This window comes from Ochotona princeps, chromosome 16 (genome assembly GCF_030435755.1).
Source record: "Ochotona princeps isolate mOchPri1 chromosome 16, mOchPri1.hap1, whole genome shotgun sequence".
Lineage (NCBI taxonomy): Eukaryota > Metazoa > Chordata > Mammalia > Lagomorpha > Ochotonidae > Ochotona > Ochotona princeps.
In genome coordinates, this window is record NC_080847.1 from 36,566,252 (window position 1) to 36,578,833 (window position 12,582).

Consider the following 12,582-nt stretch of genomic DNA (forward strand, 5'->3'; position numbering starts at 1 on the left):
AGCATCCCACACAAACGAAGGCTCCACAGGCGGGTTTCACATGCCACCAACTCCACATTCACAAACCACTTCAGCACCAAAGCCGTTTTCAGCTAGCACTAAATACAAAGGCTCTAGACGCAGATGTTGCTGTAAGAGCCAATTCCATCAAGCAACACTGCATGTTGCTGAATTGCATATTGAAGAAGAATCAGCCGAGTGGTTCTTGTGGGAGAACAACTCCATTTGGCTCACTGACTTCACACACCATCAGGCTGACAGGCAGCTCTCAAGCAAACTACGTGTTCACACACTATGCTTAATGCCGTTTGAGTGCATTGTCCTGAGGGGCAGCTTGGTGAGCATCCCACACAAACGAAGGCTCCACAGGCGGGTTTCACATGCCACCAACTCCACATTCACAAACCACTTCAGCGCCAAAGCCCTTTTCAGCTAGCCCTAAATACAAAGGCTCTAGACGCAGATGTTGCTGTAAGAGCTAATTGCATCAAGCAACACTGCATGTTGCTGAATTGCATATTGAAGAAGAATCAGCCGAGTGGTTCTTGTGGGAGAACAACTCCATTTGGCTCACTGACTTCACACACAATCAGGCTGACAGGCAGCTCTCAAGCAAACTACGTGTTCACACACTATGCTTAATGCCGTTTGAGTGCATTGTCCTGAAGGGCAGCTTGGTGAGCATCCCACACAAACGAAGGCTCCACAGGCAGGTTTCACATGCCACCAACTCCACATGCAGAAACCACTTCAGCGCCAGAGCCGTTTTCAACCAGACCTAAATACAAAGGCTCTAGACGCAGATGTTGCTGTAAGAGACAATTCCATCAAGCAACACTGCATGTTGCTGAATTGCATATTGAAGAAGAATCAGCCGAGTGGTTCTTGTGGGAGAACAACTCCATTTGGCTCACTGACTTCACACACCATCAGGCTGACAGGCAGCTCTCAAGCAAACTACGTGTTCACACACTATGCTTAATGCCGTTTGAGTGCATTGTCCTGAAGGGCAGCTTGGTGAGCATCCCACACAAACGAAGGCTCCACAGGCGGGTTTCACATGCCACCAACTCCACATTCAGAAACCACTTGAGCGCCAAAGCCGTTTTCAGCTAACCCTAAATACAAAGGCTCTAGACGCAGATGTTGCTGTAAGAGCTAATTCCATCAAGCAACACTGCATGTTGCTGAATTGCATATTGAAGAAGAATCAGCCGAGTGGTTCTTGTGGGAGAACAACTCCATTTGGCTCACTGACTTCACACACCATCAGGCTGACAGGCAGCTCTCAAGCAAACTACGTGTTCACACACTATGCTTAATGCCGTTTGAGTGCATTGTCCTGAGGGGCTGCTTGGTGAGCATCCCACACAAACGAAGGCTCCACAGGCGGGTTTCACATGCCACCAACTCCACATTCAGAAACGACTTCAGCGCCAAAGCCGTTTTCAGCGAGCCCTAAATACAAAGGCTCTAGACGCAGATGTTGCTGTAAGAGCTAATTCCATCAAGCAACACTGCATGTTGCTGAATTGCATATTGAAGAAGAATCAGCCGAGTGGTTCTTGTGGGAGAACAACTCCATTTGGCTCACTGACTTCACACACCATCAGGCTGACAGGCAGCTCTCAAGCAAACTACGTGTTCACACACTATGCTTAATGCCGTTTGAGTGCATTGTCCTGAGGGGCTGCTTGGTGAGCATCCCACACAAACGAAGGCTCCACAGGCGGGTTTCACATGCCACCAACTCCACATTCAGAAACCACTTCAGCGCCAAAGCCGTTTTCAGCGAGCCCTAAATACAAAGGCTCTAGACGCAGATGTTGCTGTAAGAGCTAATTCCATCAAGCAACACTGCATGTTGCTGAATTGCATATTGAAGAAGAATCAGCCGAGTGGTTCTTGTGGGAGAACAACTCCATTTGGCTCACTGACTTCACACACCATCAGGCTGACAGGCAGCTCTCAAGCAAACTACGTGTTCACACACTATGCTTAATGCCGTTTGAGTGCATTGTCCTGAGGGGCAGCTTGGTGAGCATCCCACACAAACGAAGGCTCCACAGGCGGGTTTCACATGCCACCAACTCCACATTCACAAACCACTTGAGCGCCAAAGCCGTTTTCAGCTAGCCCTAAATACAAAGGCTCTAGACGCAGATGTTGCTGTAAGAGCTAATTCCATCAAGCAACACTGCATGTTGCTGAATTGCATATTGAAGAAGAATCAGCCGAGTGGTTCTTGTGGGAGAACAACTCCATTTGGCTCACTGACTTCACACACCATCAGGCTGACAGGCAGCTCTCAAGCAAACTACGTGTTCACACACTATGCTTAATGCCGTTTGAGTGCATTGTCCTGAAGGGCAGCTTGGTGAGCATCCCACACAAACGAAGGCTCCACAGGCGGGTATCACATGCCACCAACTCCACATTCAGAAACCACTTCAGCGCCAAAGCCGTTTTCAGCTAGCCGTGAATACAAAGGCTCTAGACGCAGATGTTGCTGTAAGAGCTAATTCCATCAAGCAACACTGCATGTTGCTGAATTGCATATTGAAGAAGAATCAGCCGAGTGGTTCTTGTGGGAGAACAACTCCATTTGGCTCACTGACTTCACACACCATCAGGCTGACAGGCAGCTCTCAAGCAAACTACGTGTTCACACACTATGCCTAATGCCGTTTGAGTGCATTGTCCTGAAGGGCAGCTTGGTGAGCATCCCACACAAACGAAGGCTCCACAGGCGGGTTTCACATGCCACCAACTCCACATTCAGAAACCACTTCAGCGCCAAAGCCATTTTCAGCTAGCACTAAATACAAAGGCTCTAGACACAGATGTTGCTGTAAGAGCTAATTCCATCAAGCAACACTGCATGTTGCTGAATTGCATATTGAAGAAGAATCAGCCGAGTGGTTCTTGTGGGAGAACAACTCCATTTGGCTCACTGACTTCACACACCATCAGGCTGACAGGCAGCTCTCAAGCAAACTACGTGTTCACACACTATGCTTAATGCCGTTTGAGTGCATTGTCCTGAGGGGCAGCTTGGTGAGCATCCCACACAAACGAAGGCTCCACAGGCGGGTTTCACATGCCACCAACTCCACATTCACAAACCACTTGATCGCCAAAGCCGTTTTCAGCTAGCCCTAAATACAAAGGCTCTAGACGCAGATGTTGCTGTAAGAGCTAATTCCATCCAGCAACACTGCATGTTGCTGAATTGCATATTGAAGAAGAATCAGCCGAGTGGTTCTTGTGGGAGAACAACTCCATTTGGCTCACTGACTTCACACACCATCAGGCTGACAGGCAGCTCTCAAGCAAACTACGTGTTCACACACTATGCTTAATGCCGTTTGAGTGCATTGTCCTGAAGGGCAGCTTGGTGAGCATCCCACACAAACGAAGGCTCCACAGGCGGGTTTCACATGCCACCAACTCCACATTCACAAACCACTTCAGCACCAAAGCCGTTTTCAGCTAGCACTAAATACAAAGGCTCTAGACGCAGATGTTGCTGTAACAGCCAATTCCATCAAGCAACACTGCATGTTGCTGAATTGCATATTGAAGAAGAATCAGCCGAGTGGTTCTTGTGGGAGAACAACTCCATTTGGCTCACTGACTTCACACACCATCAGGCTGACAGGCAGCTCTCAAGCAAACTACGTGTTCACACACTATGCTAAATGCCGTATGAGTGCATTGTCTTGAAGGGCAGCTTGGTGAGCATCCCACACAAACGAAGGCTCCACAGGCGGGTTTCACATGCCACCAACTCCACATTCACAAACCACTTCAGCGCCAAAGCCGTTTTCAACTAGACCTAAATACAAAGGCTCTAGACGCAGATGTTGCTGTAAGAGCTAATTCCTTCAAGCAACACTGCATGTTGCTGAATGGCATATTGAAGAAGAATCAGCCGAGTGGTTCTTTTGGGAGAACAACTCCATTTGGCTCACTGACTTCACACACCATCAGGCTGACAGGCAGCTCTCAAGCAAACTACGTGTTCACACACTATGCTGAATGCCGTTTGAGTGCATTGTCCTGAGGGGCAGCTTGTTGAGCATCCCACACAAACGAAGGCTCAACAGGCAGGTTTCACATGCCACCAACTCCACATTCAGAAACCACTTCAGCGCCAAAGCCGTTTTCAGCTAGCACTAAATACAAAGGCTCTAGACGCAGATGTTGCTGTAAGAGCTAATTCCATCAAGCAACACTGCATGTTGCTGAATTGCATATTGAAGAAGAATCAGCCGAGTGGTTCTTGTGGGAGAACAACTCCATTTGGCTCACTGACTTCACACAGCATCAGGCTGACAGGCATCTCTCAAGCAAACTACGTGTTCAAACACTATGCTGAATGCCGTTTGAGTGCATTGTCCTGAGGGGCAGCTTGGTGAGCATCCCACACAAACGAAGGCTCCACAGGCGGGTTTCACATGCCACCAACTCCACATTCAGAAACCACTTGAGCGCCAAGGCCATTTTCCGCTAACCCTAAATACATAGGCTCTAGACGCAGATGTTGCTGTAAGAGCTAATTCCATCAAGCAACACTGCATGTTGCTGAATGGCATATTGAAGAAGAATCAGCCGAGTGGTTCTTGTGGGAGAACAACTCCATTTGGCTCACTGACTTCACACACCATCAGGCTGACAGGCAGCTCTCAAGCAAACTACGTGTTCACACACTATGCTTAATGCCGTTTGAGTGCATTGTCCTGAGGGGCAGCTTGGTGAGCATCCCACACAAATGAAGGGTCCACAGGCGGGTTTCACATGCCACCAACTCCACATTCAGAAACCACTTCAGCGCCAAAGCCGTTTTCAGCTAGCACTAAATACAAAGGCTCTAGACGCAGATGTTGCTGTAACAGCCAATTCCATCAAGCAACACTGCATGTTGCTGAATGGCATATTGAAGAAGAATCAGCCGAGTGGTTCTTGTGGGAGAACAACTCCATTTGGCTCACTGACTTCACACACCATCAGGCTGACAGGCAGCTCTCAAGCAAACTACGTGTTCACACACTATGCTTAATGCCGTTTGAGTGCATTGTCCTGAAGGGCAGCTTGGTGAGCATCCCACACAAACGAAGGCTCCACAGGCGGGTTTCACATGCCACCAACTCCACATTCAGAAACCACTTCAGAGCCAAAGCCGTTTTCAGCTAGCCCTAAATACAAAGGCTCTAGACGCAGATGTTGCTGTAAGAGCTAATTCCATCAAGCAACACTGCATGTTGCTGAATTGCATATTGAAGAAGAATCAGCCGAGTGGTTCTTGTGGGAGAACAACTCCATTTGGCTCACTGACTTCACACACCATCAGGCTGACAGGCAGCTCTCAAGCAAACTACGTGTTCACACACTATGCTTAATGCCGTTTGAGTGCATTGTCCTGAAGGGCAGCTTGGTGAGCATCCCACACAAACGAAGGCTCCACAGGCGGGTTTCACACGCCACCAACTCCACATTCAGAAACCACTTCAGAGCCAAAGCCCTTTTCAGCTAGCACTAAATACAAAGGCTCTAGACCCAGATGTGGCTGTAAGAGCTAATTCCATCAAGCAACACTGCATGTTGCTGAATTGCATATTGAAGAAGAATCAGCCGAGTGGTTCTTGTGGGAGAACAACTCCATTTGGCTCACTGAATTCACACACCATCAGGCTGACAGGCAGCTCTCAAGCAAACTACGTGTTCACACACTATGCTTAATGCCGTATGAGTGCATTGTCCTGAAGGGCAGCTTGGTGAGCATCCCACACAAACGAAGGCTCCACAGGCGGGTTTCACATGCCACCAACTCCACATTCAGAAACCACTTCAGCGCCAAAGCCGTTTTCAGCTAGCACTAAATACAAAGGCTCTAGACGCAGATGTGGCTGTAAGAGCCAATTCCATCAAGCAACACTGCATGTTGCTGAATTGCATATTGAAGAAGAATACGAGGAGTGGTTCTTGTGGGAGAACAACTCCATTTGGCTCACTGACTTCACACACCATCAGGCTGACAGGCAGCTCTCAAGCAAACTACGTGTTCACACACTATGCTTAATGCCGTTTGAGTGCATTGTCCTGAGGGGCAGCTTGGTGAGCATCCCACACAAACGAAGGCTCCACAGGCGGGTTTCACATGCCACCAACTCCACATTCAGAAACCACTTCAGCGCCAAAGCCGTTTTCAGCTAGCCCTAAATACAAAGGCTCTAGACGCAGATGTTGCTGTAAGAGCCAATTCCATCAAGCAACACTGCATGTTGCTGAATTGCATATTGAAGAAGAATCAGCCGAGTGGTTCTTGTGGGAGAACAACTCCATTTGGCTCACTGACTTCACACACCATCAGGCTGACAGGCAGCTCTCAAGCAAACTACGTGTTCACACACTATGCTGAATGCCGTATGAGTGCATTGTCCTGAAGGGCATCTTGGTGAGCATCCCACACAAACGAAGGCTCCACAGGCGGGTTTCACATGCCACCAACTCCACAATCAGAAACCACTTCAGCGCCAAAGCCCTTTTCAGCTGGCACTAAATACAAAGGCTCTAGACGCAGATGTTGCTGTAAGAGCTAATTCCATCAAGCAACACTGCATGTTGCTGAATTGCATATTGAAGAAGAATCAGCCGAGTGGTTCTTGTGGGAGAACAACTCCATTTGGCTCACTGACTTCACACAGCATCAGGCTGACAGGCAGCTCTCAAGCAAACTACGTGTTCACACACTATGCTTAATGCCGTGTGAGTGCATTGTCCTGAAGGGCAGCTTGGTGAGCATCCCACACAAACGAAGGCTCCACAGGCGGGTTTCACATGCCACCAACTCCACATTCAGAAACCACTTCAGCTCCAAAGCCATTTTCAGCTAGCACTAAATACAAAGGCTCTAGACGCAGATGTGGCTGTAAGAGCCAATTCCATCAAGCAACACTGCATGTTGCTGAATTGCATATTGAAGAGGAATCAGCCGAGTGGTTCTTGTGGGAGAACAACTCCATTTGGCTCACTGACTTCACACACCATCAGGCTGACAGGCAGCTCTCAAGCAAACTACGTGTTCACACACTTTGCCTAATGCCGTTTGAGTGCATTGTCCTGAAGGGCAGCTTGGTGAGCATCCCACACAAACGAAGGCTCCACAGGCGGGTTTCACATGCCACCAACTCCACATTCAGAAACCACTTCAGCGCCAAAGCCGTTTTCAGCTAGCACTAAATACAAAGGCTCTAGATGCAGATGTTGCTGTAAGAGCTAATTCCATCACGCAACCGTGCATGTTGCTGAATTGCATATTGAAGAAGAATCAGCCGAGTGGTTCTTGTGGGAGAACAACTCCATTTGGCTCACTGACTTCACACACCAGCAGGCTGACAGGCAGCTCTCAAGCAAACTACGTGTTCACACACTATGATTAATGCCGTTTGAGTGCATTGTCCTGAAGGGCAGCTTGGTGAGCATCCCACACAAACGAAGGCCCCACAGGCGGGTTTCACATGCCACCAACTCCACATTCAGAAACCACTTCAGCGCCAAAGCCGTTTTCAGCTAGCCCTAAATACAAAGGCTCTAGACGCAGATGTTCCTGTAAGAGCCAATTCCATCAAGCAACACTGCATGTTGCTGAATTGCATATTGAAGAAGAATCAGCCGAGTGGTTCTTGTGGGAGAACAACTCCATTTGGCTCACTGACTTCACACACCATCAGGCTGACAGGCAGCTCTCAAGCAAACTACGTGTTCACACACTATGCTGAATGCCGTATGAGTGCATTGTCCTGAAGGGCATCTTGGTGAGCATCCCACACAAACGAAGGCTCCACAGGCGGGTTTCACATGCCACCAACTCCACAATCAGAAACCACTTCAGCGCCAAAGCCCTTTTCAGCTGGCACTAAATACAAAGGCTCTAGACGCAGATGTTGCTGTAAGAGCTAATTCCATCAAGCAACACTGCATGTTGCTGAATTGCATATTGAAGAAGAATCAGCCGAGTGGTTCTTGTGGGAGAACAACTCCATTTGGCTCACTGACTTCACACAGCATCAGGCTGACAGGCAGCTCTCAAGCAAACTACGTGTTCACACACTATGCTTAATGCCGTGTGAGTGCATTGTCCTGAAGGGCAGCTTGGTGAGCATCCCACACAAACGAAGGCTCCACAGGCGGGTTTCACATGCCACCAACTCCACATTCAGAAACCACTTCAGCTCCAAAGCCATTTTCAGCTAGCACTAAATACAAAGGCTCTAGACGCAGATGTGGCTGTAAGAGCCAATTCCATCAAGCAACACTGCATGTTGCTGAATTGCATATTGAAGAGGAATCAGCCGAGTGGTTCTTGTGGGAGAACAACTCCATTTGGCTCACTGACTTCACACACCATCAGGCTGACAGGCAGCTCTCAAGCAAACTACGTGTTCACACACTTTGCCTAATGCCGTTTGAGTGCATTGTCCTGAAGGGCAGCTTGGTGAGCATCCCACACAAACGAAGGCTCCACAGGCGGGTTTCACATGCCACCAACTCCACATTCAGAAACCACTTCAGCGCCAAAGCCGTTTTCAGCTAGCACTAAATACAAAGGCTCTAGATGCAGATGTTGCTGTAAGAGCTAATTCCATCACGCAACCGTGCATGTTGCTGAATTGCATATTGAAGAAGAATCAGCCGAGTGGTTCTTGTGGGAGAACAACTCCATTTGGCTCACTGACTTCACACACCAGCAGGCTGACAGGCAGCTCTCAAGCAAACTACGTGTTCACACACTATGATTAATGCCGTTTGAGTGCATTGTCCTGAAGGGCAGCTTGGTGAGCATCCCACACAAACGAAGGCCCCACAGGCGGGTTTCACATGCCACCAACTCCACATTCAGAAACCACTTCAGCGCCAAAGCCGTTTTCAGCTAGCCCTAAATACAAAGGCTCTAGACGCAGATGTTCCTGTAAGAGCCAATTCCATCAAGCAACACTGCATGTTGCTGAATTGCATATTGAAGAAGAATCAGCCGAGTGGTTCTTGTGGGAGAACAACTCCATTTGGCTCACTGACTTCACACACCATCAGGCTGACAGGCAGCTCTCAAGCAAACTACGTGTTCACACACTATGCTTAATGCCGTCTGAGTGCATTGTCCTGAAGGGCAGCTTGGTGAGCATCCCACACAAACGAAGGCTCCACAGGCGGGTTTCACATGCCACCAACTCCACATTCAGAAACCACTTCAGCGCCAAAGCCGTTTTCAGCTAGCACTAAATACAAAGGCTCTAGACACAGATGTGGCTGTAAGAGCTAATTCCATCAAGCAACACTGCATGTTGCTCAATTGCATATTGAAGAAGAATCAGCTGAGTGGTTCTTGTGGGAGAACAACTCCATTTGGCTCACTGACTTCATACACCATCAGGCTGACAGGCAGCTCTCAAGCAAACTACGTGTTCATACACTATGCTTAATGCCGTCTGAGTGCATTGTCCTGAAGGGCAGCTTGGTGAGCATCACACACAAATGAAGGGTCCACAGGCGGGTTTCACATGCCACCAACTCCACATTCAGAAACCACTTCAGCGCCAAAGCCGTTTTCAGCTAGCCCTAAATACAAAGGCTCTAGACGCAGATGTTGCTGTAAGAGCCAATTCCATCAAGCAACACTGCATGTTGCTGAATTGCATATTGAAGAAGAATCAGCCGAGTGGTTCTTGTGGGAGAACAACTCCATTTGGCTCACTGACTTCACACACCAGCAGGCTGACAGGCAGCTCTCAAGCAAACTACGTGTTCACACACTATGCTGAATGCCGTTTGAGTGCATTGTCCTGAAGGGCAGCTTGGTGAGCATCACACACAAATGAAGGGTCCACAGGCGGGTTTCACATGCCACCAACTCCACATTCAGAAACCACTTCAGCGCCAAAGCCGTTTTCAGCTAGCCCTAAATACAAAGGCTCTAGACGCAGATGTTGCTGTAAGAGCTAATTCCATCAAGCAACACTGCATGTTGCTGAATTGCATATTGAAGAAGAATCAGCCGAGTGGTTCTTGTGGGAGAACAACTCCATTTGGCTCACTGACTTCACACACCATCAGGCTGACAGGCAGCTCTCAAGCAAACTACGTGTTCACACACTATGCTTAATGCCGTTTGAGTGCATTGTCATGAAGGGCAGCTTGGTGAGCATCCCACACAAACGAAGGCTCCACAGGCGGGTTTCACATGCCACCAACTCCACATTCAGAAACCACTTCAGCGCCAAGGCCATTTTCCGCTAACCCTAAATATATAGGCTCTAGACGCAGATGTTGCTGTAAGAGCTAATTCCATCAAGCAACACTGCATGTTGCTGAATTGCATATTGAAGAAGAATCAGCCGAGTGGTTCTTGTGGGAGAACAACTCCATTTGGCTCACTGACTTCACACACCATCAGGCTGACAGGCAGCTCTCAAGCAAACTACGTGTTCACACACTATGCTTAATGCCGTTTGAGTGCATTGTCCTGAGGGGCAGCTTGGTGAGCATCCCACACAAACGAAGGCTCCACAGGCGGGTTTCACATGCCACCAACTCCACATTCAGAAACCACTTCAGCGCCAAAGCCGTTTTCAGCTAGCCCTAAATACAAAGGCTCTAGACGCAGATGTTGCTGTAAGAGCTAATTCCATCAAGCAACACTGCATGTTGCTGAATGGCATATTGAAGAAGAATCAGCCGAGTGGTTCTTGTGGGAGAACAACTCCATTTGGCTCACTGACTTCACACACCATCAGGCTGACAGGCAGCTCTCAAGCAAACTACGTGTTCACACACTATGCTTAATGCCGTTTGAGTGCATTGTCCTGAAGGGCAGCTTGGTGAGCATCCCACACAAACGAAGGCTCCACAGGCGGGTTTCACATGCCACCAACTCCACATTCAGAAACCACTTCAGCGCCAAAACCATTTTCAGCTAGCACTAAATACAAAGGCTCTAGACGCAGATGTGGCTGTAAGAGCTAATTCCATCAAGCAACACTGCATGTTGCTGAATTGCATATTGAAGAAGAATCAGCCGAGTGGTTCTTGTGGGAGAACAACTCCATTTGGCTCACTGACTTCACACACCATCAGGCTGACAGGCAGCTCTCAAGCAAACTACGTGTTCACACACTATGCCTAATGCCGTTTGAGTGCATTGTCCTGAAGGGCAGCTTGGTGAGCATCACACACAAATGAAGGGTCCACAGGCGGGTTTCACATGCCACCAACTCCACATTCAGAAACCACTTCAGCGCCAAAGCCGTTTTCAGCTAGCCCTAAATACAAAGGCTCTAGACGCAGATGTTGCTGTAAGAGCCAATTCCATCAAGCAACACTGCATGTTGCTGAATTGCATATTGAAGAAGAATCAGCCGAGTGGTTCTTGTGGGAGAACAACTCCATTTGGCTCACTGACTTCACACACCATCAGGCTGACAGGCATCTCTCAAGCAAACTACGTGTTCACACACTATGCTGAATGCCGTTTGAGTGCATTGTCATGAAGGGCAGCTTGGTGAGCATCCCACACAAACGAAGGCTCCACAGGCGGGTTTCACATGCCTCCGACTCCACATTCAGAAACCACTTGAGCGCCAAGGCCATTTTCCGCTAACCCTAAATACATAGGCTCTAGACGCAGATGTTGCTGTAAGAGCTAATTCCATCAAGCAACACTGCATGTTGCTGAATGGCATATTGAAGAAGAATCAGCCGAGTGGTTCTTGTGGGAGAACAACTCCATTTGGCTCACTGACTTCACACACCATCAGGCTGACAGGCAGCTCTCAAGCAAACTACGTGTTCACACACTATGCTTAATGCCGTTTGAGTGCATTGTCCTGAAGGGCAGCTTGGTGAGCATCCCACACAAACGAAGGCTCCACAGGCGGGTTTCACATGCCACCAACTCCACATTCAGAAACCACTTCAGCACCAAAGCCGTTTTCAGCTAGCACTAAATACAAAGGCTCTAGATGCAGATGTTGCTGTAAGAGCCAATTCCATCAAGCAACACTGCATGTTGCTGAATTGCATATTGAAGAAGAATCAGCAGAGTGGTTCTTGTGGGAGAACAACTCCATTTGGCTCACTGACTTCACACACCATCAGGCTGACAGGCAGCTCTCAAGCAAACTACGTGTTCACACACTATGCTGAATGCCGTTTGAGTGCATTGTCCTGAAGGGCAGCTTGGTGAGCATCCCACACAAACGAAGGCTCCACAGGCGGGTTTCACATGCCACCAACTCCACATTCAGAAACCACTTCAGCGCCAAAGACATTTTCAGCTAGCACTAAATACAAAGGCTCTAGACGCAGATGTGGCTGTAAGAGCTAATTCCATCAAGCAACACTGCATGTTGCTGAATTGCATATTGAAGAAGAATCAGCCGAGTGGTTCTTGTGGGAGAACAACTCCATTTGGCTCACTGACTTCACACACCATCAGGCTGACAGGCAGCTCTCAAGCAAACTACGTGTTCACACACTATGCCTAATGCCGTTTGAGTGCATTGTCCTGAAGGGCAGCTTGGTGAG